This window comes from Dendrobates tinctorius, unplaced genomic scaffold (genome assembly GCF_039654945.1).
Source record: "Dendrobates tinctorius isolate UK_male_01 unplaced genomic scaffold, ASM3965494v1 ptg000051l, whole genome shotgun sequence".
NCBI classification, from domain to species: domain Eukaryota; kingdom Metazoa; phylum Chordata; class Amphibia; order Anura; family Dendrobatidae; genus Dendrobates; species Dendrobates tinctorius.
Genome location: NW_027361719.1, coordinates 26,413,731 through 26,436,974, shown reverse-complemented (window position 1 = coordinate 26,436,974; position 23,244 = coordinate 26,413,731). Strand labels below are relative to the sequence as shown.

Sequence of the window (23,244 nt, the reverse complement as noted above, 5' to 3'; positions counted from 1 at the left end):
CCAGACCTCTCCGAACACCTGCGCACTGCAGGACTCTGCTCTGCCCTCAACCGGGCAGAGCAGTGCACCTGCCCCGGAGCCACTACAGGAAGGGAAGAAGAGGACGGCATCGTATGAAGATGGGAGGCGCCGGACCTGACCGCGACACCCATCGGACCGGACCGCCCCCCTCCGGTGAGTATAATCTAATGTGTTTTTCTTATCTTTCAGGTTACATTGGGGGCTTATCTACAGCATTACAGAATGCTGTAGATAAGCCCCTGATGTCAATGCCGGCAGCTGATAGTAAAAAAAAAGGGTGACAGATTCCCTTTAAGTTTCCATGATGAGTATTAGGTAAGTTTTTGAAGTTGCAGATTTTCTGCAGCATTTCTACACCTTTTAGATAAATTAGGTCATTTGTGTATTTTTCATTTTTCACTTTATTGATGCAGTCACGTGTGGATTACAGGCACTTTAAGACGCATGCATATATAAGTGCAGTATAAAAGAGCATCGTTTTCTAGCTCTTCGGGTGATTACCGACATTATTATACTAATGAGATCACACTAACATGCTGTATGTGACACGTAGGATATATATATATATATATATATATATATATATATACAGTGGGGAAAAAAAGTATTTAGTCAGTCAGCAATAGTGCAAGTTCCACCACTTAAAAAGATGAGAGGCGTCTGTAATTTACATCATAGGTAGACCTCAACTATGGGAGACAAACTGAGAAAAAAAAATCCAGAAAATCACATTGTCTGTTTTTCTTTTCATTTTATTTGCATATTATGGTGGAAAATAAGTATTTGGTCAGAAACAAAATTTCATCTCAATACTTTGTGATATATCCTTTGTTGGCAATGACAGAGGTCAAACGTTTTCTGTAAGTCTTCACAAGGTTGCCACACACTGTTGTTCGTATGTTGGCCCATTCCTCCATGCAGATCTCCTCTAGAGCAGTGATGTTTTTGGCTTTTCGCTTGGCAACACGGACTTTCAACTCCCTCCAAAGGTTTTCTATAGGGTTGAGATCTGGAGACTGGCTAGGCCACTCCAGGACCTTGAAATGCTTCTTACGAAGCCACTCCTTCGTTGCCCTGGCGGTGTGCTTTGGATCATTGTCATGTTGAAAGACCCAGCCACGTTTCATCTTCAATGCCCTTGCTGATGGAAGGAGGTTTGCACTCAAAATCTCACGATACATGGCCCCATTCATTCTTTCATGTACCCGGATCAGTCGTCCTGGCCCCTTTGCAGAGAAACAGCCCCAAAGCATGATGTTTCCACCACCTTGCTTTACAGTAGGTATGGTGTTTGATGGATGCAACTCGGTATTCTTTTTCCTCCAAACACGACAAGTTGTGTTTCTACCAAACAGTTCCAGTTTGGTTTCATCAGACCATAGGACATTCTCCCAAAACTCCTCTGGATCATCCAAATGCTCTCTAGCAAACTTCAGACGGGCCCGGACATGTACAGGCTTAAGCAGTGGGACACGTCTGGCACTGCAGGATCTGAGTCCATGGTGGCGTAGTGTGTTACTTATGGTAGGCCTTGTTACATTGGTCCCAGCTCTCTGCAGTTCATTCACTAGGTCCCCCCGCGTGGTTCTGGGATTTTTGCTCACCGTTCTTGTGATCATTCTGACCCCACGGGGTGGGATTTTGCGTGGAGCACCAGATCGAGGGAGATTATCAGTGGTCTTGTATGTCTTCCATTTTCTAATTATTGCTCCCACAGTTGATTTCTTCACTCCAAGCTGGTTGGCTATTGCAGATTCAGTCTTCCCAGCCTGGTGCAGGGCTACAATTTTGTTTCTGGTGTCCTTTGACAGCTCTTTGGTCTTCACCATAGTGGAGTTTGGAGTCAGACTGTTTGAGGGTGTGCACAGGTGTCTTTTTATACTGATAACAAGTTTAAACAGGTGCCATTACTACAGGTAATGAGTGGAGGAAAGAGGAGACTCTTAAAGAAGAAGTTACAGGTCTGTGAGAGCCAGAAATCTTGATTGCTTGTTTCTGACCAAATACTTATTTTCCACCATAATATGCAAATAAAATGAAAAAAAAACAGACAATGTGATTTTCTGGATTTTTTTTTCTCAGTTTGTCTCCCATAGTTGAGGTCTACCTATGATGTAAATTACAGACGCCTCTCATCTTTTTAAGTGGTGGAACTTGCACTATTGCTGACTGACTAAATACTTTTTTTCCCCACTGTATATATACGCACACACATATACAGTATGTGTTAGCTGTGTGTATATACATGTGTGTGTGCTTTGCTTATATACATGTATATATACAGTCATGGCTGAAAATGTTGTCACCTTTTAAATTGTACTAGAAAATGAAGTATTTTTCCTAGAAAATAATTACACATTTGTGCAAAAGAACTGCATAATAAGCATCCGGTCCCAGACCAATTTCTCCATTAGTTTTCAAGCATCATTTTAGTAAAACATCAGATGGAAAATACAATGGGAGCCTGATGATACGTGCATGGGGCAATCTCATGAGAGTACCGGTCTTTTTTGTGAAAGAAATTATTATTATAGTCTCGAATTAAAGCTCAATTGTGCCATTCAATAAAGAAGAAAAAAATTCTGTCACTTCCATGTACAAAGACGGCTTCATATCTTATAATTGTGAAGCTAGCAATTCTGCAGGTCAGGGATATTCCGAGAATCAACTCATCTGTCAAAGATAAAAAAAGACATTATAAATATATTATATATCATCTAATATTATACATCTAATATATTAGCAGTGGGAATAGTTAGACATCTTTCACCCAATTTCCTGATGTTTCAAACTGCATGAAAAACATGTAAAAATAGCGACATGCAATTTTCCATCATTTTCACATTTGTTTCTAATGGTGGTTTTTGTGCAGTCTCATTTTCTACATGTAGCTTTCCTGTTTTTACATTTTGTTTCCTTTTAGCCTACGGAAAAATGCTACAAAAAAATTGAGGAAAACTTGATTCATTCCAAAACACATTTTATATGTCACTAGAGACTTTCAACTGATAACGACCGAGCGCCATGGGTCGTAAAGACCCTTGGTCATGGGCTTTAATGCTGCGTCATAGTAAATTGAAAGTATGGGGTAAGCGCTATGTTGCCAGTCTAACAGGAGTAGGGTGAGTCTCCGGATTTCAGACAGAACTGGTTACTCCAGAGAGAAGACAGAAGCGGTTTATTATGACTTCTGTCTTTACTTGCCAGCCACATAGCATTAATTTGGCCGCCATAGCAGAGATGCAGAGTCCTAGCATCCCCAGAGCAGCTGTGCCAGTACCGTATGTTTTTCACTGTAACGGGGAATCTTAAACAGGTTATTTGGTGTGAAACATGAACAGTAAAAAAAATAATCATTTTCAGTCGCAGGGGTGGTGCTAGCGTGGGTTCAGTCACTGCTATGTGTATAGAGAGCTGTGGCTGTGACCGCACCCCAACACTGACTGACAGCCAGGTCTAATGTCAGTCAGTGCTGGGGGCGTGGTTACCGCCGCTGTTCTCAATACACGGAGTGGTGACTGAACCCACGCTAGCACCACCCCCATGACTGAAACTCCAGTAATGACGGGAGGTATAAAGTTAATTTCCTACTGGCAGCAGGGCTCTAAGTGCAGGCGTCAGGCAGGTTCAAATCGCTGTAAAGCTGCAGATTAACCCCATATCTGCAGGTCAATAGCGTTTTTTCATCTGACACGTTCCCTTTAAGTAGTTTATTAGTCAAACATATAACACATGTAGGTCGCCCTCCCAGGGCTGTGGGGTACTCGGTACCGGGCTGGTGTCAGTGGGATGTGTCACAGCAGCGGTGACCCGGACCATGGCCCTGGGCGCCCAAGTAATGGGGGAATGGAATGGTGGAATGTAGTTAATGGAATAGTTCGTGACGCCACCTGTGGTGTTTGGCAAGGGAGGTGTTATGCCGACGCTGCATGCAGATCCTCTGGGACAGATGGTGTAGTGCAGCAATGATGGTATAGCCCTCCACAGGCAGGGCTGTTGTCCCAGGGCAGTGTAGATGTGAGGACACTTAGGTGGTGTAGTGTCCAGCGCAGGGGATGTAGCAGTGTCAGGCAGACGGACGCAGGAAGGAATGGAGGACACCAGGGCATGTAGTTCCAATCTTTACTCACATTCAGTAGTGCACGCTTCTGTGCCGTGTCAGGGATCCAGTCAACCTCCAGGCAAGATGGAAAGCTCCCCTCCAACACTCCGCCAACTTATGTGCCTTTCCTGAACGTCACCTCTATAGCGCCTTCAAGTGTGAAGATCTCCAGTACCGTGGTACGCTGGAGTTCCTCCTGAAAGATGTTCCCAAGAACCTACTTGTACAGCAGACAGCTATAGCCTGCTTCGGGGACTCCCTTCTCCTGAGTCCCGGCTCTCTATCCGATTGCTGTTGTGCCCCAAATCTTAGATGGGAGTAATGCATTTACAGTCAACTACTCCACCGGTGTCTGCTGCAGAACCATAAGAGTCCATACAACCTCGGGAACCGGTCCCCGGCCTTGCGCTGAGAACCTATAGGCAGGTTTCGTCTTCTAACCCACGTCCTCTCTGTTCTCTCTACTCCTTCGTTCCGTACTTGTCTTTCTGTCTTATGGAAGCTTAGGTTTCAGTTCTACGTCTTTCTCCTTCTGTTCCTTTCCTGTGCCAGCTGGCTCAGATCACTGAGGCAGCTGCAGCACTCCTTCCTCCATCCCTTCATCCAGGGATCCTCACTCCTGTCTGAGTGACTTCCTACCCGACTGACCTTCTGTCAGACTGAACCTCACATCCTACACTTTCCCACTCTTTTATGTGTCTTAAATCCACCCGCCTCCCATCACGTCCAGTGTTCCAAGCAGGGAACCACCCAAGGTGCTCTGCTACTCTCTAAGCACTGAGCTGCAATGTGGTTGTGCAGAACTACCCTGTTGTGTGGAGTGCGAGAGTTGGAGCGTGGAAAGGAGTTCCCACCTTACCTGGATGGTGGGGTACCACACCTTAGGAGAAGGTGCAGTACCTCTGTGGCGACTGAGCCTCAGGGGCGCCACACATGGAAAGATAAACTACTTAGGCCTGTTTCACGCTTCAGTTTTTTCAAATCAGTCAAAATCCGCCAAAAAGTGAAAATGGCGGATCCGCTAAAAATGTGTAAAAACGGATGCCAGCTGATGGTACGGATCCGTTTTTTTACGGATCCGCTATACGGATTTTTGTACGGATCCATCAAAAAGCGTATCCGTCCCATCCGCTAGCATCCGTTTTTTCCATCCGTTGGATCCGTTTTCTGACGGATCCGTTTTTCCACACCTCCAAAATGGGATGCTCCCAAATATGATTGGTGCTTGGAGAATGCTCCCAAATGTGATTGGATCCTGGAAACTAGGGAAAACTATATCTAGAGTGTTGTAATACAAAATCTTTGAAAGGTTTTAGAGCTAGTGGCAGCGATGGAAGGAGTTATTGCGAGTATTAACAGCTTCTGTGTGGACTTTGATCTTCACTGCAATCGGTTGACAATTATTGCTCTCCAGAGGGAGAAAAGAAGACTGCAAATCCTGCGTATGAGGAGACGACGGCAGTGGTTTCATCCGATAAATGTGCAGAGGTTTACCCGTGGCGTGTTTTCTACACTATACCTGGAATTGAAGGATAATCCGGACAAGTTCTTCAACTATGTGCACATGAGGCAGGACTTGTTTGAAATATTGCTGGAGCGTGTTGGAGAACAAATCCGGAGAATGGACACATACATGCGGTTTTCTATTTCACCGGCGGAGCGTTTGATGGTGACCCTTCGGTAAGTTATCTATTTTTTAAATGGTTTCAGATTCTGCAGACTTTTATTGTTATGGCTTGTAGTTTGTATTAATTTTACTTTTTTCCCTTTTTACAAGTTTCCTGGCAACTGGAGAATCATTCACCTCCCTCTATTACCAGTTCCGGCTTGGGATTTCAACGATATCTGGAATTGTACAACAGACCTGCCGGGCATTGTGGGATTGTCTACAGGAGGTATACATCCCACAGCCAACACAGGAGAGGTGGTTGGAAATTGCCGACAACTTTGAACAAATCTGCCAGTTTCCAAATTGCGTTGGTGCTGTAGATGAGAAGCATAGCAGGCTTGTGAAACCCATCGGATCTGGATCAGAATTTTATAACTACAAGAAATTCTTCTCCATTGTACTTATGGCCATTGCAGATGCCAACTGCAAATTTATTGCCGTGGACATTGGTGCATATGGGCGTTCAAACGATTCTCAGGTCTTCAAGATGTCCGCAATGGGCCGTCGTTTGTATGGAGACAATTTTGACTTCCCACCTCCAAGACCACTCCCTGGAACAACAGGCCCACCAATGCCATTTGTGTGCGTTGGTGACGACGCATTTCAGCTGTCCAAACACCTACTCAAGCCATATGGTAGTCGTGGATTGACACACCGCAAAAAAATATATAACTATCGATTGACCAGAGCGCAAAGAGTGGTGGAGTGTGCTTTTGGGATTTTAACTGCCAAATGGAGAGTCCTGTTAACGGACATAAAAATGAAAACAGAGACTGTGGATGAGGTGGTGAAGACTTGTATCATCCTGCACAACTTTGTACTTTCAAAGGAACCTGTTTCCATGGAAGAAAATCTGTCTGAAACCACCTTGTGGGATTATCAGCAGCCAACTGTTCGGAGTACTGGCTCAGTGGCAAGAATGAGGGACACATTTGCAGATTATTTTCTGACACCAGAGGGACAACTTGACTGGCAAGATGGCATGGTATAATTTTTTTTTATACCAATTGTGGGTAATAACAGTGTTGTGTTTTAACCTTTACACCAACGGTTTACTGTGAAATGTTACCAATTTTTTTTTTTTTACCTTTACACAGTGGTGTACCAAGTTATGTGTTTTATACCTTTTACACCACCGATGTACTTTTAAATGTTACCAAGTGTTGTGTTTTTGTTTTTTTTACCCCACCACCAGTGTACTTTTAAATGTTACCAAGTGTTGTGTTTTTTTTTTTACCTCACCACCAGTGTACTTTTAAATGTTATCAAGTGTTGTGACCTTTTTACACCACCGGTGTACTTTCAACCTTTACCAAGAAATAAACAAAACAAAGAAACTACACAATAAAGTTCTTTTGAAAAAATTGTTTTTATTTCTCAAATTTTTTTCAAAATTTTATATAAGAAAACGTTTTACTTTTTTGTTAGAAAATTTTTTTTAATTTTTTTTTTTTTGAAAATACATAACAACATTATAAATGCTGGTAGTTTTGGGTTGAGATACTATCGGAGGGGTTAACAGGATTGACCACATCGAGGGGGGGTGGAGGACTGGGAAGGGAGTTGGTGAGGATCAGAAGTGGAAGGGGGGTTGAAAACATGAGGTTGGGACGGGAGTGGATGGACAGACGAGGTTTGTGGGAACATTGAAGGTGTGTGTGGGGGTGGGTATGGTGAGGTCACTGGGGTATAATGCAGTGGGGAATGAAGGTACTGGGAAGAATGGAATGGGGAACTAGAGAAAGGAGAGGGAGTGGTAGGAGGAGGGATGATTGTATGATGGATGGCGGTGGAAGGATGGACGGTGGAAGGATGGACGGGGGAAGGATGAAAAGAGGGAGGATGGACAAAGGGAGGATGGACATGGGGAGGTTGGGATGCTTCGGACAATACTCCCACTAGAGCATTGTGACAGGCTTGCATCACACGCATCTGTTGGTGAGTACTTAAACCTTCCATTTGCCGGACAACTGATTGAAAAAAAATATGTCTCGGCGTCTGGATTGACTCTGAATTCATCTGTTCCATGTATCTTCTGAGTTCCATGATACTTTGATTGATCATGGTCAACCCAGAAGATAACTGTTGTCCTTAAGTGTGGAAACCATGCTGGACAGATGAGTTCAGACTCAAACAGTCAGACAAGGTCATCATTTCCTGACCTCTCAGACGCTGCCGGCCAGAACCAAAAGTTGGTTGAGATGTTGCGGCAGTGTCTGAGGGGTGGGGAACAGGGTACAAGTCGTCACCAGCAGCTTCATGTGATGAAGTGTGCCCTGCTGCTCCAGTGCTGGTGGAGGGGATAGAGGGACGAGACAAGAGGGAAGGTAGAGAGGGGTTGGATACCTCCATGTGGTCACCGGGGGCGGTCTCACAAGGGATCACTCCAGAGGGAGGCAACTCAGATGCAGGCTCCCGAGTGTGCAGACGGTGCTAAAAAAAGAGAAAAATATATATATTAAGATATTGATATTTAATTTAACTGTGCTGAAAAAAAAAATTGGTTAAACATGTAAACATTTGTACTACAGAAATGGTGTGTGGAATATTTACCTTCTGGTCACCATCGTCGACCGGAGGAATGCCAGGGCTCTGTAGTATTTATATCAGCTGCTCCTGCGTCCTCCCGATCCACTTGGGGCCTGCATCTCCTTGTTGAAGTCCCTCTTGAAGTGATCCCTGAGTGACCGCCACCGTGTGATAACCCTGTCACCTGTGAAGGAAAAAAACAAAGTGGTTAGTATTCAACACTTCACATGCTGTAATATAAGTTACTGAAATTGTAATACTTACGCACTAAATACCTGGCCCTCGCATCGAGCTCCTCCCAGTTCGCTACAACCTCGGAACACACCTCATCCCAGAGCCGTCGGGTGGTCGGTTGGTCGGCATGAAAACGGTTTCCCATGTTCCACAGCGGCTCCTGTTATGAATGAGTCACCGAGGAGGAAAAAACAAAAAGCAAGCTAAGCCCAGAAAACCGGAGAGGTTGGTAACTAGCGGATTGCAGACCCCTGATCCTAACCACAACAACTAGCAGTAGCCGTGGAGCGTGCCTAAGGTGGTCCTAGATGCCTCGTCACGGCCGGAGAGCTAAATAAGCCTAAAGAAAGAAAGGGAAAATCTAAACTGCCCCAGAGCAGACCCCAAAGCAATAGACAGCCCCCAACATGTATTGTCGGTGAAACAAGATGAAAACACAGACACAGGTAGAAAGATGGGCTGAGCAAACGATGGGGCCCTCGCTAACTAGAAAGGACAGGAAAGAAAAGCTGCTGTCTGCAATCACGCAAAAAACCCTGCCAAAAAGAATGTCCAACACGTCTGATAGAAAAAGGCCCTGAAGTCGCTAGACTTCAAAATACTATATCAGCACTCTGAAGACAGCGCAAAAGAGATCAACTGATCAGAGACAAAATGGGGATTCAGCCCAGTCCCAGCCAGGGCTGGCTGAACACAAAAACTAAGTAAACCAGACAAAAACTCAAAAGAACAATAGCAGAGAAAACTTAGCTTTAGGAAGGCAGGAGCCAAACTGGAAACCAGGAGCCACAGTCAGGAAAAATCACCAGCAAGAAACTAGGGAGTCGGCTGCCTTAAATCCAATCAGAAACTCCTGTTGTCCAATCGCAGTCCTCTTCCTCAGGTGGCCGGTCTCTGCCATTTAGATCAGCTTCATTACCTCCCTTCACCAACAGAGGGAGTCCAGGTAAAGAACTCACTACTCCTCTGTCAGCACAGCCAGCTCCATAACCCTCACCAGAAGCCAGAGGCATACTCGAAAATGAGCTCACAACAGTACCCCCCCTTTGAGGAGGGGTCACCGGACCCTCATCCATGCCATCGGGCCGATCAGGATGGGCCCGATGAAAAGCACTAACAAATCTATCGGCATGATTATCAATGGCAAAGACGCAAGAATTGTCATCCTGGCCATAACCCTTCCACTTGACCAAATACTGGAGTCTCCGTCTATCCAGACGAGAATCCAGTATATTCTCTACCTCATATTCCACATTACCTTCAACCAATACAGGGTCAGGAGGTGCAGCCATAGGAACTACTGGCTCAACATATCTCTTTAACAGCGACTTATGAAACATGTTATGGATCTTAAATGTAACAGGAACAGCCAATCGAAAAGAAACCGGATTAAAAATCTCCAAAATCTTGTAAGGTCCAATAAATCTTGGCTTGAACTTTGGAGAAGCCACCTTCATAGAGATATTCTTTGATGACAACCAAACCATATCACCCACTTTAAACCGGGGACCAATGGTCCTATGCCGGTTAGAAAACCGCTGGGCCTTTTCCTGAGAGAGAGACAACTTATCCACTACTTGGTCCCAAATCTGCTGCATTCTCTCTACCACAGTGTCAAAACCTGGGCAGGCTGAAGATTCCACTTGCCCTGAAGAAAATCGAGGATGAAACCCAAAGTTACAGAAAAAGGGCAACATCAAGGTGGCAGAACTAGCTCTATTATTTAAAGTGAATTCGGCCAAGGGCAAAAATGAAACCCAATCATCCTGATTAGCAGATATAAAACATCTCAAATAGGACTCCAAAGTCTGGTTTGTTCTTTCCGTCTGCCCATTGGTCTGAGGGTGAAACGCAGAGGAGAAGGACAGCTGAATTCCCAGCTTGGAACAAAAGGCTTTCCAGAATCTGGAAACAAACTGAACTCCTCTGTCCGATACAATGTTCTCAGGAATCCCATGCAACCGAACCACCTGTTGTAAAAACAAGGGTACCAACTCTGAGGAAGATGGCAACTTTGGGAGTGGTACAAGATGGACCATCTTAGAGAATCTATCACAAATCACCCAGATAACAGTCATTCTCTGAGAGACAGGAAGATCAGAAATAAAATCCATTGAAATATGGGTCCATGGCCTCTTAGGCACCGGCAAGAGCATCAACAACCCACTAGAGCGAGAACAGGATTTAGATCGGGAACAAGTCCCACAGGACTGCACAAAGTTCCTGACATCACGAGATAAGGCGGGCCACCAAAAATACCGACTCACCAAATCTCTGGTACCAAAAATACCTGGATGACCAGCCAATGCGGAGCAATGAACTTCAGACATCACTCTCTTCCTCCTTTGGTCAGGAACATACAATTTTCCTATGGGACAACGCTCAGGTTTGTCCTCCTGGAATTCTTCCAGAGCACGTCTCAAATTGGGTGAGATGGCAGAAAGAACTACCCCCTCACCTAGGAATGGTAGTAGGCTTGGTCACAATAGGAGAATCAGCAAAGAAACTCCTAGAAAGGGCATCAGCCTTAACATTCTTAGTGCCTGGAAGAAAGGAGACCACAAAATAAAAACACGTAAAAAACAAGGCCCACCTAGCCTGTCTAGGATTCAAGCGTTTGGCCGACTCAAGGTAAATCAAATTCTTGTGGTCAGTGAGGACCACAACTTGATGTCTAGCTCCCTCCAACCAATGTCTCCACTCCTCAAATGCCCATTTCATGGCTAACAATTCCCGATTCCCCACATCATAGTTGCGTTCAGATGGGGAGAACTTTCGGGAAAAGAAGGCACAGGGATTCATTTTAGACATCACCGGATCTTTTTGGGACAAAACAGCTCCTGCACCAATCTCTGAAGTGTCTACCTCCACCTGAAAAGGAAGTGAGACATCAGGTTGCCGCAAAACCGGAGCAGAAGTGAACCTCCGTTTCAGCTCCTGAAAGGCCGAAACAGCCTCTGAAGACCAATTCAGCACATCAGCACCCTTCTTAGTTAAATCAGTCAGTGGTTTAGCAATACCAGAAATATTAGCTATACATTTACGATAAAAATTAGTAAAACCCAAAAACTTCTGGAGAGCCTTCAAAGAAGTGGGTTGAACGCAAGCATAAATGGCCTGTACCTTGGCCGGGTCCATTTCAATAGTTGACGGAGACAAAATAAATTCCAAAAATGAAATCCTCTGTACACCAAAAAGGCACTTCGATCCCTTAACATACAAGGAATTCTCCCTCAAAATCCGGAACACAGTCCGAACATGTTCCACATGAGGATCCCAATCCCTGGAAAAGATCAAAACATCATCCCGGAAAATACCATTCATGAAGGATTGGAAGACAGAAGGGGCATTAGTGAGCCCAAAAGGCATCACCAGGTACTCAAAATGTCCCTCCGGAGTATTAAACGCCGTCTTCCATTCATCCCCATGCTTGATGCGAATAAGATTATACGCCCCCCTGAGGTCAAGCTTAGTAAACCAGCAAACACCTTTAACTCTGGAGAATAAATCAGAAATCAGGGGTACCGGATACTGAAATGTAACCGTAATTTTGTTGAGGGAACGATAGTCAATACAAGGCCTTAATGAACCATCCTTCTTGGCCACGAAAAAAAACCCAGCACCTAAGGGCGAAGAGGATGGTCTAATATGATCCTTGTCCAACGACTCCTTAATATAAGATCACATAGCCTCGTGTTCGGGTACAGATAAATTGAAAAGTCGACCCTTGGGAAATTTACACCCAGGTCTCAACTCAATTGCACAGTCATAACTCCTATAAGGAGGCAAAGACGCAGACTTGCTCTCACTAAATACATCATAAAAATCAGCCAAATAGTCAGGAACATCATGCGACTGGGGAGAGGTGAAGAAAACAGGAGTGTCACCAAGAGCACACTGACAACCCCAACTCACCACAGACACAGATTTCCAATCCAAAACTGGATTATGGATTTGCAACCAGGGAAAACCCAGAACAATGGTATCATCTAAATTATGCAACACGAAAAATCTGCAATTTTCTTGGTGGTCTGGGGCGACCCGCATTATCACCTGGGTCCAAAACTGAGGTTTATTCTTCGCCAAAGGAGTAGCATCAATACCCCTCAAAGGAATAGGCGTCCGCAGAGGTGTCATAGGAAAACCACAACGTTTAGCAAAATCCAAGTCCATTAGATTCAAGGCCGCTCCTGAATCCACAAAAGCCTTCACGGAAAATGTGGATAAGGAGCAGATTATTATTATTATTATTATTATTTATTTATTCCATGGCGCTTTACAAGTAAGGAGGGGTATACATAAAAATAAGTACAATAATCTTAAGCAATACAAATCATAACTGGTACAGGAGGAGAGAGGACCCTGCCCGCGAGGGCTCACAATCTACAAGGGATGGGTGATAATACAGTAGGCGAGGGTAGAGCTGGTCGTGCAGCGGTTTGGTCGATCGGTGGTTACTGCAGGTTGTAGGCTTGTCGGAAGAGGTGGGTCTCCTGGCTCTTTTTGAAGGTTTCGATGGTAGGTGAGAGTCTAATATGTTGTGGTAGAGAGTTCCAGAGTAGGGGTGATGCGCGAGAGAAATCTTGTATGCGATTGTGGGAAGAGGAGATAAGAGGGGAGTAGAGAAGGAGATCTTGTGAGGATCGGAGGTTGCGTGCAGGAAAGTACCGGGAGACGAGGTCACAGATGTATGGAGGAGACAGGTTGTGGATGGCTTTGTATGTCATGGTTAGGGTTTTGTAATGGAGTCTCTGGGCAATTGGGAGCCAGTGAAGGGATTGACAGAGAGGAGAAGCTGGGGAATAGCGGGGGGACAGGTGGATTAGTTGGGCAGCAGAGTTTAGAATAGATTGGAGGGGTGCGAGAGTGTTTGAGGGGAGGCCACAGAGCAGGAGGTTGCAGTAGTCAAGGCGAAAGATGATGAGGGCATGGACTAGGGTTTTTGCAGATTCTTGGGTGAGGAATGAACGGATTCGTGAAATATTTTTGAGTTGAAGTTGGCAGGAAGTGGAAAGGGCTTGGATATGTGGTTTGAAGGAGAGATCAGCGTCAAGGATTACTCCGAGGCAGCGAGCTTGTGGGACTGGGGAGAGTGGGCAGTCATTTACTGTAATTGATAGGTTCGTAGGGGGGGTCACGTGAGATGGGGAAAGATGATGAATTCTGTTTTGTCCATGTTGAGTTTCAGAAATCTAGCGGAGAAGAAGGATGAAATAGTGGACAGACATTGAGGGATTCTGGTTAGTAGGGAGGTGATATCTGGTCCAGAGATGTAGATCTGTGTGTCATCAGCGTAGAGATGATACTGAAAGCCATGAGATTCTATGAGCTGTCCCAGGCCAAAGGTGTAAATAGAGAACAGCAGGGGCCCAAGGACTGAACCTTGTGGGACTCCGACAGATAGGAGTACTTGCCAAAAGAAACTTAGGTTGTACACCACCCACAGCAAATGTGTGTGCAAAACATTTGTCTCGTTTAGGGCAGACAGAAATAACATGAGAGGCATCTCCACAGAATAAACACAGCTTATTACGCCTTCTAAACACCTGACATTGCGCCCTAGACAAAACTCCATCACATTGCATAGGTTCAGACATTTGTTCAAAATGTGGCAGCGCCTCCCGTGTAGTCTTGCGTTCACGTAAACGCCGATCAACTTGAATGGCTAATGACATAGAATCATCAAGATCAGAGGGAACAGGAAATCCCACTATAGTATCTTTTAAAGTCTCAGACAAACCCTTCCAAAAGAGAGCTGCCAATGCACTATCATTCCATGTAGTAAGGACCGCCCACTTTCAGAATTTCTGACAGTATAACTCTGCAGGATCCTGACCCTGGTTCAATGCCAATAGGGCTCTCTCAGCTTGATCAATAGCATTAGGTTCATCATATAACAACCCCAAGGCTTGAAAAAATGCATCCACATTAGTCAAAACAGGATCTTCAGGTGTCAAAGAAAACGCCCAATCCTGGGGATCGCCGTGCAGCAAGGAGATGACAATTTTAACCTGCTGCGCAGAGCTCCCCGATGAGTTAGGCTTCAAGGCAAGAAATAATTTACAATTATTCTTAAAATTCAAAAATTTAGACCGATCCCCAGAAAACACATCAGGAGCAGGGATCCTTGGTTCAACAGCACGTGAATGAGTGAGATAGGCGGAAATTCCCCGCACTTCAGCAGCGAGCTGCTCCACACGATCAGACAATTGCTTAATCTCCATCAAAAAAAATATTCCTCCTACGGCCCCAGAGAAAAAGAGGAGAAAATATACATATAAAAAAAAAATTCTGACACTTTTTTTTTTTTTTTACAATTCTCTCCCGCTTTTGAGTACCCTTGAATCTACGGTATGGCTGGTGATTCTGTTATGAATGAGTCACCGAGGAGGAAAAAGCAAAAAGCAAGCTAAGCCCAGAAAACCGGAGAGGTTGGTAACTAGCGGATTGCAGACCCCTGATCCTAACCACAACAACTAGCAGTAGCCGTGGAGCGTGCCTAAGGTGGTCCTAGACGCCTCGTCACGGCCGGAGAACTAAATAAGCCTAAAGAAAGAAAGGGAAAATCTAAACTGCCCCATAGCAGACCCCAAAGCAATAGACAGCCCCCAACATGTATGGTCGGTGAAACAAGATGAAAACACAGACACAGGTAGAAAAATAGGCTGAGCAAACGATGGGGCCCTCGCTAACTAGAAAGGAAAGAATAGCTGCAGTCTGCAATCACGCAAAAAACCCTGCCAAAAAGAATGTCCAACACGTCTGATAGAAAAAGGCCCTGAAGTCGCTAGACTTCAAAATACTATATCAGCACTCAGGTATATTCTGAAGACAGAGCAAAAGAGATCAACTGATCAGAGACAAAATGGGGATTCAGCCCAGTCCCAGCCAGTGCTGGCTGAACACAAAAACTAAGTAAACCAGACAAAAACTCAAAAGAACAATAGCAGAGAAAACTTAGCTTTAGGAAGGCAGGAACCAAACTGAAAACCAGGAGCCACAGTCATGAAAAATCACCAGCAAGAAACTAGGGAGTTGGCTGCCTTAAATCCCATCGGAAACTCCTGATGTCCAATCGCAGTCCTCTTCCTTAGGTGGCCGGTCTCTGCCATTTAGATCAGCTTTATTACCTCCCTTCACCAACAGAGGGAGTCCAGATAGAGAACTCACTACTCCTCTGTCAGCACAGCCAGCTCCATAACCCTCACCAGAAGCCAGAGGCAAACTCGAAAATGAGCTCACAACAGGCTCCTGTGTTTCTACTTCATGGATGAGGTCATCAGTGTTGATTATGAGACCCTCCTCAATTGGTCTCCGGGGAGCACGCTGTGAAACCTGTGAAGAAAAAAAAATAAAAACAAAAAAATTACATTCAATTCAAACACATGAGGTTCATTACTCAATTGTCCAAATAGGATTACTTATCGTTTGCCAACCACCCGAGACATCACCTTGACGACGCTGGGATGTCCTGGGAGTTGCTCTTGTGCGGGCACCAGATTGTGAAGACTGTAAAAAAAAAAAAATAAATAAATTTTGGTTTTGTGTGGGTCTGCTGCGGCCTGGTGGGTCTGCTGCGGCGTGGTGGGTCTGCTGAGGACTGGCGGGTGTGTGGTCCTTCCTGAAATGATCAGAAAGTATAAAGAAAAATTTAGTAACATAAAAAAAATCTTCATTGGTATTTAATGTGTGTAATTCCCTGAAACTGAGTATACCCACACTTTTAAGTGTTTGCATGTGTAAATTCCCTGACAATCTCTCACTGAGAGTGTAACCACACTGTGATTGCATGTGTGCAATTCCCTGAAACTCTCACTGAGAGTGTAACCACACTGTGATAGCAGGTGTGCAATTCCCTGAAACTCTCACTGAGAGTGTAACCACACTGTGATTGCAGGTGTGTAATTCCTGTGTATACCCACACTTTGTGTTTGCATGTGTGAATTCCCTGAAAAACTCTCACTGAGAGTGTAACCACACTGTGTTTGCAGGTGTGTAATTCCTGTGTATACCCACACTTTGTGTTTGCATGTGTGTTAATTCCCTGAAAAACTCTCACTGAGAGTGTAACCACACAGATTGAAGGTGTGTAATTCCTGAGTATACCCACACTTTGTGTTTGCATGTGTGAATTCCATGAAAATATCTCACCGAGAGTAAACCCAAGTGTTTGAATGTGTAAATTCCAATCTCTCACTTGAGAGTATAAGCACACTTGTATACCAAAAACCAAAAAGTAATGTACCTTTTTTGTACATAACCATACTTAATTTTACTTGGTTTTAAAATGATACTACAGACTGCTTTTAAAAACAGTTTTTATTAATTTTTTCTTCAGTGTGTCTGTTGCCGGATGTCTGGGCCCAATTACACCACATACAATACCAGTTACACCACATACAATATACAATACACACAGAACACAATCACAGCATACTTGCAAATATTAAAATAAAATTACAGTAGTATGAAAATAAAATGCAGTACACATGCAACAGAAAAAAAAAATTAAAGTATGAAAAAAAATACACACACACACACAGACATGCAACACTGTCTGGAAAAGTATCTTTTTTTCTGAGCATGCTCAGTGCGATTTAGCGGATTCCGCCAGCGGATTCCGCAAAATAGCGGATCCCGGCAGATCCGCTTCCCATAGGCGCCCATTCTACCGCATGGTGGACGACAGCGGATCCGCTGTTGTCCGCCATTTTGATGGCGCAAAAAAACGTTGCAAGCTCCGTCCACCTCAGACAGAATCCGCCAGGAATATGGCGGATCCGCCGAATAGCGGATGTAACGGATGACCATCCGCCAAAATCCGCCACTAATGTATCTCAATGGGAAAAAAAATGGCGGATCCGCAACAATAAATTTGGATTTTGCCGTGCGCTGCGCACTTTTGAAGGTGCACCCGTGTGCGCGCCGTGTGCATGTTGCATTTCGGCGCGCACTGTGCACCTTCAAAAGTGCACAGCGCACGGCAAAATCCTGCTAGCGCACGGCCAGCGCACGATCTGCGCACCCTATGCTAAAGATAGGGTGCGCAGATCGCAAGCGCCCATGTGCGCTAGAAGGCGGTGATGACCGGAAGGGGCGGGCAGGGAGCTGGCGGGGGCGGGGCTTAGCTGCGCTAGAAAGCGCGAATGTGAAACTAGCCTAAGGCAAGCTAAAATATGAGCCAGACATAAATATGCTCAGAATATCCAGCGAGCATTCCTAGCATAAGCAAAAGCAGATTTGCATTAAAAGGGCTCATTGACACGACCGTACAATGGTTAGATTTTCTCTTTGGTTTTGTGACCTCTGAACTAACGTTTTGGGCAGAAATCACTGTATAATATGGACAAGAACATGCTGATGCTGTCCAGTTAGCTGTGTTAATCTTAAAGGGAATCTGTCACAAGATTTGAACTACGCCATCTGAGAGCAGCATGATGTAGGTTCTGACATCTTGTTTCCAGCAATGTGTTAATTACTGAGCTGCTTGCTGTCATTTTCATACAATCACTGTTTTCTCTCCTGCAGAGCTAGCAGTTCTCTGAATGCTGAGCTCTGTATTAGGGTACCGTTACACTTAGCGATGCACCAGCGATGCTGACAACGATATGGATTGCTAGTGCATCACTAAGTGGTAGCTAGTGAGCTGCCACACAGGCAGATCTCACCAGCGACATAGCAGGGGTCGGGGGTCGCTACTTACCTGTCAGACGCGGCGATCCTGACGTCCTCCCGCCCGTGTCCACGCGTCGCTTGTCGGCGCCACAGGAAGCCCAGCAGGAAGCGCCCAACGAGAAATGATCCAGGACGTTCTCGCGCGATCAGCGATAGACAGCAGGGGAGCCGGTCGGAGGTAAGTATCAGACAAAGTGATATCGCTAGCAATATCGCTGCTACGTCACAAAATCGGTGACTTTACAGCGATATTGCTAGCGATATCACCATGTGTAACGGGGGCTTAACACCGCCCAGATCACTGATTGCCATCTTTCTGAGTACACTGCGCATAGGTCAAAACCTGCCAATCAGTGGTGAGGGTGGGATTAAAAGAGCTCATTAATATATAGGACTACATGACAGCAGGATTACTAGTCCTTTGGTGATAGTCCCCTGATGGTAAAACAGTGACTTTAACAAAGCTACAGCAAGTGCTCTAGTAAGTTGCACATCACTAGAATCAGGGTCTCTGTTTCTACATCATGCTGCTCTCAGACTACATAGTAAATATCTAGTAACAGGTTCCAATTAAAAAAAATTATTCCAACCAATTCTGAAGATTTCATTTGTCAGAGCTAAACATGAACAAACCGATTCGTCCTTCTGATTTGTAGGCCTGGCCTGGTGTGACCCATGCGTAACATTGTGCCGGACCTGCTAATTATAAGTGCCGCTGGGATGATAGAACGTAGCAGGCAGCTCGCCAGGCTCCAATGTGGCAACCACAGACTATTGACTTGGCTACTGGACCAGTGTCCTCCTGATCGGTATGCTCATATCTAGCCAGAACTGATCAGTTTACCAAATGTTCTGATTAAAACAATATATCAAGCAAATAATTTGGAAATTTCAGGTAACAAATGAGCAGTGTCTCCTGTTGGGCTTTAAGAAAGCTGCACACCACCATGTGGCAGGTCTACCCGTATTGATCAAATTGCAGTTGCAAGTCACAACTTGACTGCGGGTTTATTGACTTGATTTTTTTTCGTACAAGAACATTGTACCTGTCTCCTGGAGGACAGATGTTTCATCACTGACTCCTATGAGTATAACTTTCCAAAATGAAAGCATAGTCCGATTATATACCTTGTTCATAAGAAATTCTACCAAAAGCAACATATGTTTTGTGTGATGTACATAAACCTGTTTGCAACATGTGCTATTCTGCCATTGTAATGGATGATTTGGTTCCCTTGTCAGTGACGCATGAAGATAATCTCTTCCACAAAAGATCTACATGTCTTTATGATCTGTATATTGGGTAGGTCCCTGCTACTTACTTTAAGGGTATGTTCACACTGCCATATCTCATGCACCAAAATTGTGATCAGATTCACTCGCATAACAGAATTGCATCACAGGTATGGAGAAGATGGAGAACTTAATTTCTCCATCTTCTCCATTGTCTGTGTCTGTGGTAATTGGACTAACCTTGGATGCAGTCTGATTTAGACTTGTATGGGTGTGTCATCCAATTATTAGATGCACTCGCACCGTGCTGATATTGTTCTCTCAGATGGCTTGCTATATGCTTGTGTGAGCGAGTCCTAACAGTCAGTTGAGTCTGATGTGTTTTGCCGAAAGGCTCATGATATACATACAAATTCCAATGTGATGCCTTGATATTTACACAGGATATAAATGACATTATTGCACAAACATAGGAGGAACGTGTGAGTGGGTATTGTCAGAAAGTTTCTACCATCGCCAATAATGTCTGCAAACATATCTATACATAATAAAGGTCAGCAGCCTTAACACAGGATGGTGTTTGCAAAAATAAGCGATTTTGCAATTTACTTCTTATTGAAATTTGCAACTATTTCTGAGAAATTTTAGTCAGTAGGATACCGACTACTGCTGCTGTTTAGCTTGTAAGCTTGAAGCTGTCAGGAGGTAACAGCGCTCACCAGCGATCCTGACCAGCTTCAAAACAGTGCTTACAAGCTCAGTAGGACAGAGTATTAAGCGTTGGGTTCCTGTAGCTGCACAGCGGGAATCCCGAGCCTTGCTTCCAGCAGTCTCCCATTCCTCTCCAGCCGCAGAGGAGGTTACTCAGCAGATTTGTCAGTCCCGGCGCTCTGCCCAGACTAGCTCTGTGGGTTTGGTTGCTGCTACCACCTCTGGGCCAACTATAGCAATGCATGCTGGTCAGCAGCGAGTCTCTCCAGGGACTAAGTCCTCCTGTTGGTCCACTGAGCATGCCCGTGGAGTGATCTCCCATTGGAGATTGAAGGTCACATGCTCAGGTCCTGCTCCTGTTCAGATTGGCCCATCCGAGAAGCCAGGAAGGTCCCGGACGCTCGCGGCTATAAAAGGTTTGCATGGCCGCTCGGCCAATGCTCTAGGATAGACTGTATTTTCTGACTATAAGGAGTGAGTGATGAATGCACGTATGAATGTCTCTGGTGACTGACTCATTATGAAACCCCTACCCTTGGTATGCATGTGTTGTGCAGCCTAGCCTGCTAGCGCCCAGGCTTAGGTGTAGGTAGGTCAGAGTCTGAGTCAGGCATTAGGCATCATCAGTGACTCGGCACGTTGGTCGCCCTCCCTGGGCCATGGAGTACTCGGTACCGGGCCGGTATCAGCGGGACGTGTCAGGGCAGCGGTGACCCGGACCGTGGCCCTGGGCGCCCAAGTAATAGGAAGATGTGAATGGTGGAATGTAGTTAATGGAATAGTCCGTGACGCCACCTGTGGTGTTCGGCAAGGGAGGTGTTAAGCCGACGCTGCAGACAGATCCTCCAGGACAGATGGTATGGTGCAGCAATGATGTTATATCCCTCCACAGGCAGGGCTGTTGTCCCAGGGCAGTGTAGATGTGGAGACACTTAGATGGTGTAGTGTTTGATGCAGGGGATGTAGCAGTGCCAGGCAGATGGACGCAGGAAGAAATGGAGGACCCCAGGGCATGTAGTTCCAAAGCTTTACTCAGTTTGTAGTGCCCACTTCTGTGCCGTGTCCTCCAGGTCAGGGACTCAGTCAACCTCCAAGCAAAATGGAATGCTCCCTTCCACACTCCGCCAACTTATGTGCCTTTTCTGAATGTCTCCTCTATAGCGCCTTTAAGTGTGAAGATCTCCTAGTACTGAGTTACACTGGAGTTCCTCCTGACAGATGTTCCCAAGAACTCTACTTGTACGGCAGACAGCTGTAGCCTGCTTCGGGGACTCTCTACTCCTAAGTCCCGGCTCTCTATCCGTGTTGCTGTTGTACCCTCAAGTCTTAGATGGGAGTAGTGCATTTACAGCCCACTACTCCACCGGTGTCTGCTGCAGAACCATTAGTGTCCATACAACCTCGGGGACCGGGCCCCGGCCTTGCGCTTAGAACTTCTAGGCAGGGTTCTTCCTCTAACCCACGTCCTCTGTGTTCCCTTTCACTCCTACGTTCCGTACTTGTCTTTCCCTCCTATGGAAGCCCAGGCTTCAGTTCAATGTCTTTCTCCTTCTTTCCTTTCCTGTGCCAGCTGGCTCAGATCACTGAGGCAGCTGCAGCACTCCTTCCTCCATCCCACTTCCAGGGATCCCCACTCCTCTCCGAGTGGCTTCCTCTCTCATACCCTCCGTCTGACTGACTGACCTGTAATCCTAAACCATCCCGCTCCTTTATGTATTCTCAACTCCACCCACCTCCCAGCACGTCTAGTGTTCCAAGCAGGGAAACACCAAAGGTGCTCTGCTTCTCTCTAAGCAAAGAGCCGCAATGTGGTTTTGCTGAACTACTCTATTGTGTGGGGTGCGAGTTTTGGAGTGTGGTCAGGAGCCTCCAACTTACCTGGATGGTGGGGCACCACACCTTAGGAGAAGGTGCAGTACCTCTGTGGCGACTGAGCCTCAGGGGCGCCACACACGCCGCAGTGCAAGTGCTCCACACTCCATAGCCAGCGTCTTTAGCGGCGTTCGTGGCAGCGATGCCGCACGCTCAGTGGGCCTAGAGGGACTCTAACCCTGTGTCCTTTGGGGTAGAGTCCTGTGGCCGGTTTCTGTGCGCTCATTGCCCGGGCTCTGTGAGCTAAACAGGCCCCGGCATTTATGTTCAGTGGTAGTGCGGCTCTGTGAGTTAACAGAGTTCGCTCCTGTTCACACTGGGTGATGACGTAACCCATGTGTGACCTTTCCACACCACCATTACCTAGCAGCAGTGTACCACCTCTGCACGGTGGACCCCAGGCTGTGAACGCACCTACTATTATTTTATAATTTTGTGCGTTCCGCCAGCTCTAACACAGAACTTGTAAGCACATCATATGTTCTGCTGTTGTCAGGGCAATCAGTTGTAAACAAAAGAAAAGTATTAGTATATCAAAAATGGCTTAACATTTTTATAATAATAATAATATTTGGGGTGCAGTGGGGCCCATTTGGTCTTGTAAACTGTGGTGTCTATTCACATGGGATGCATTTTGATAGCGCTGGGCAGCCCGCCTGATCTAATAGAAGGGCGTAACTAATAGGCTGTTAACCTGGATGCTGTGCATTGCCATTGTGTGAACAGCGCCGCATACAAGCCTTCATTGTGCATTTATATACCAAGCAGCCGCCCCCTCCATGGATTGGTAGGATGTGAGCGGTTGTCTCATCGGTATTCTTGCACCTGTGTTGCCGCTATCTTAACTATATGGGTCCACTGCATCCTGATAGTGCATTTTGTTTGGAGGCCTTGGCAGGTAAGCATCTCTGCCTTTTTTTCTGTATGATAGTATATATGGCCAGTCACGTGTGTGATTTCACGTGGACCGAGATGTGCGAAAAATCACGAAGGCATGTCCAATTTTCATCTGAGGGTCTGATAAATATCGACAATGCAAGTCTATGGTTCCGTGAAAAAAATCGGACCGTATTCGGATACCATCCACGTGCAGTCCGATTTTCATGGATTGTCGCATAGGAGAAGTTGGAGAAGCTTTTTCCACTCCATGTATGAGAAAAACAGGATGACACTTGGACCACATTGTGATCAAATGTTG

General features: G+C 45.5%; 1 protein-coding gene across 2 annotated transcripts in view; it reads right to left on the bottom strand.

Moving 5' to 3' along the window:
* Positions 1 to 2,176: 2,176 nt before the first annotated feature.
* LOC141091346 (retinol dehydrogenase 7-like) overlaps positions 2,177 to 23,244 on the bottom strand; it is a 62,459-nt gene continuing 41,391 nt past the window's right edge. For both annotated transcript variants that reach the window (XM_073576885.1, XM_073576887.1), the window contains exon 6: positions 2,177 to 2,694. The gene's annotated coding sequence lies outside the window, so the exon portion shown is untranslated. The remainder of the gene's footprint in view (positions 2,695 to 23,244) is intronic.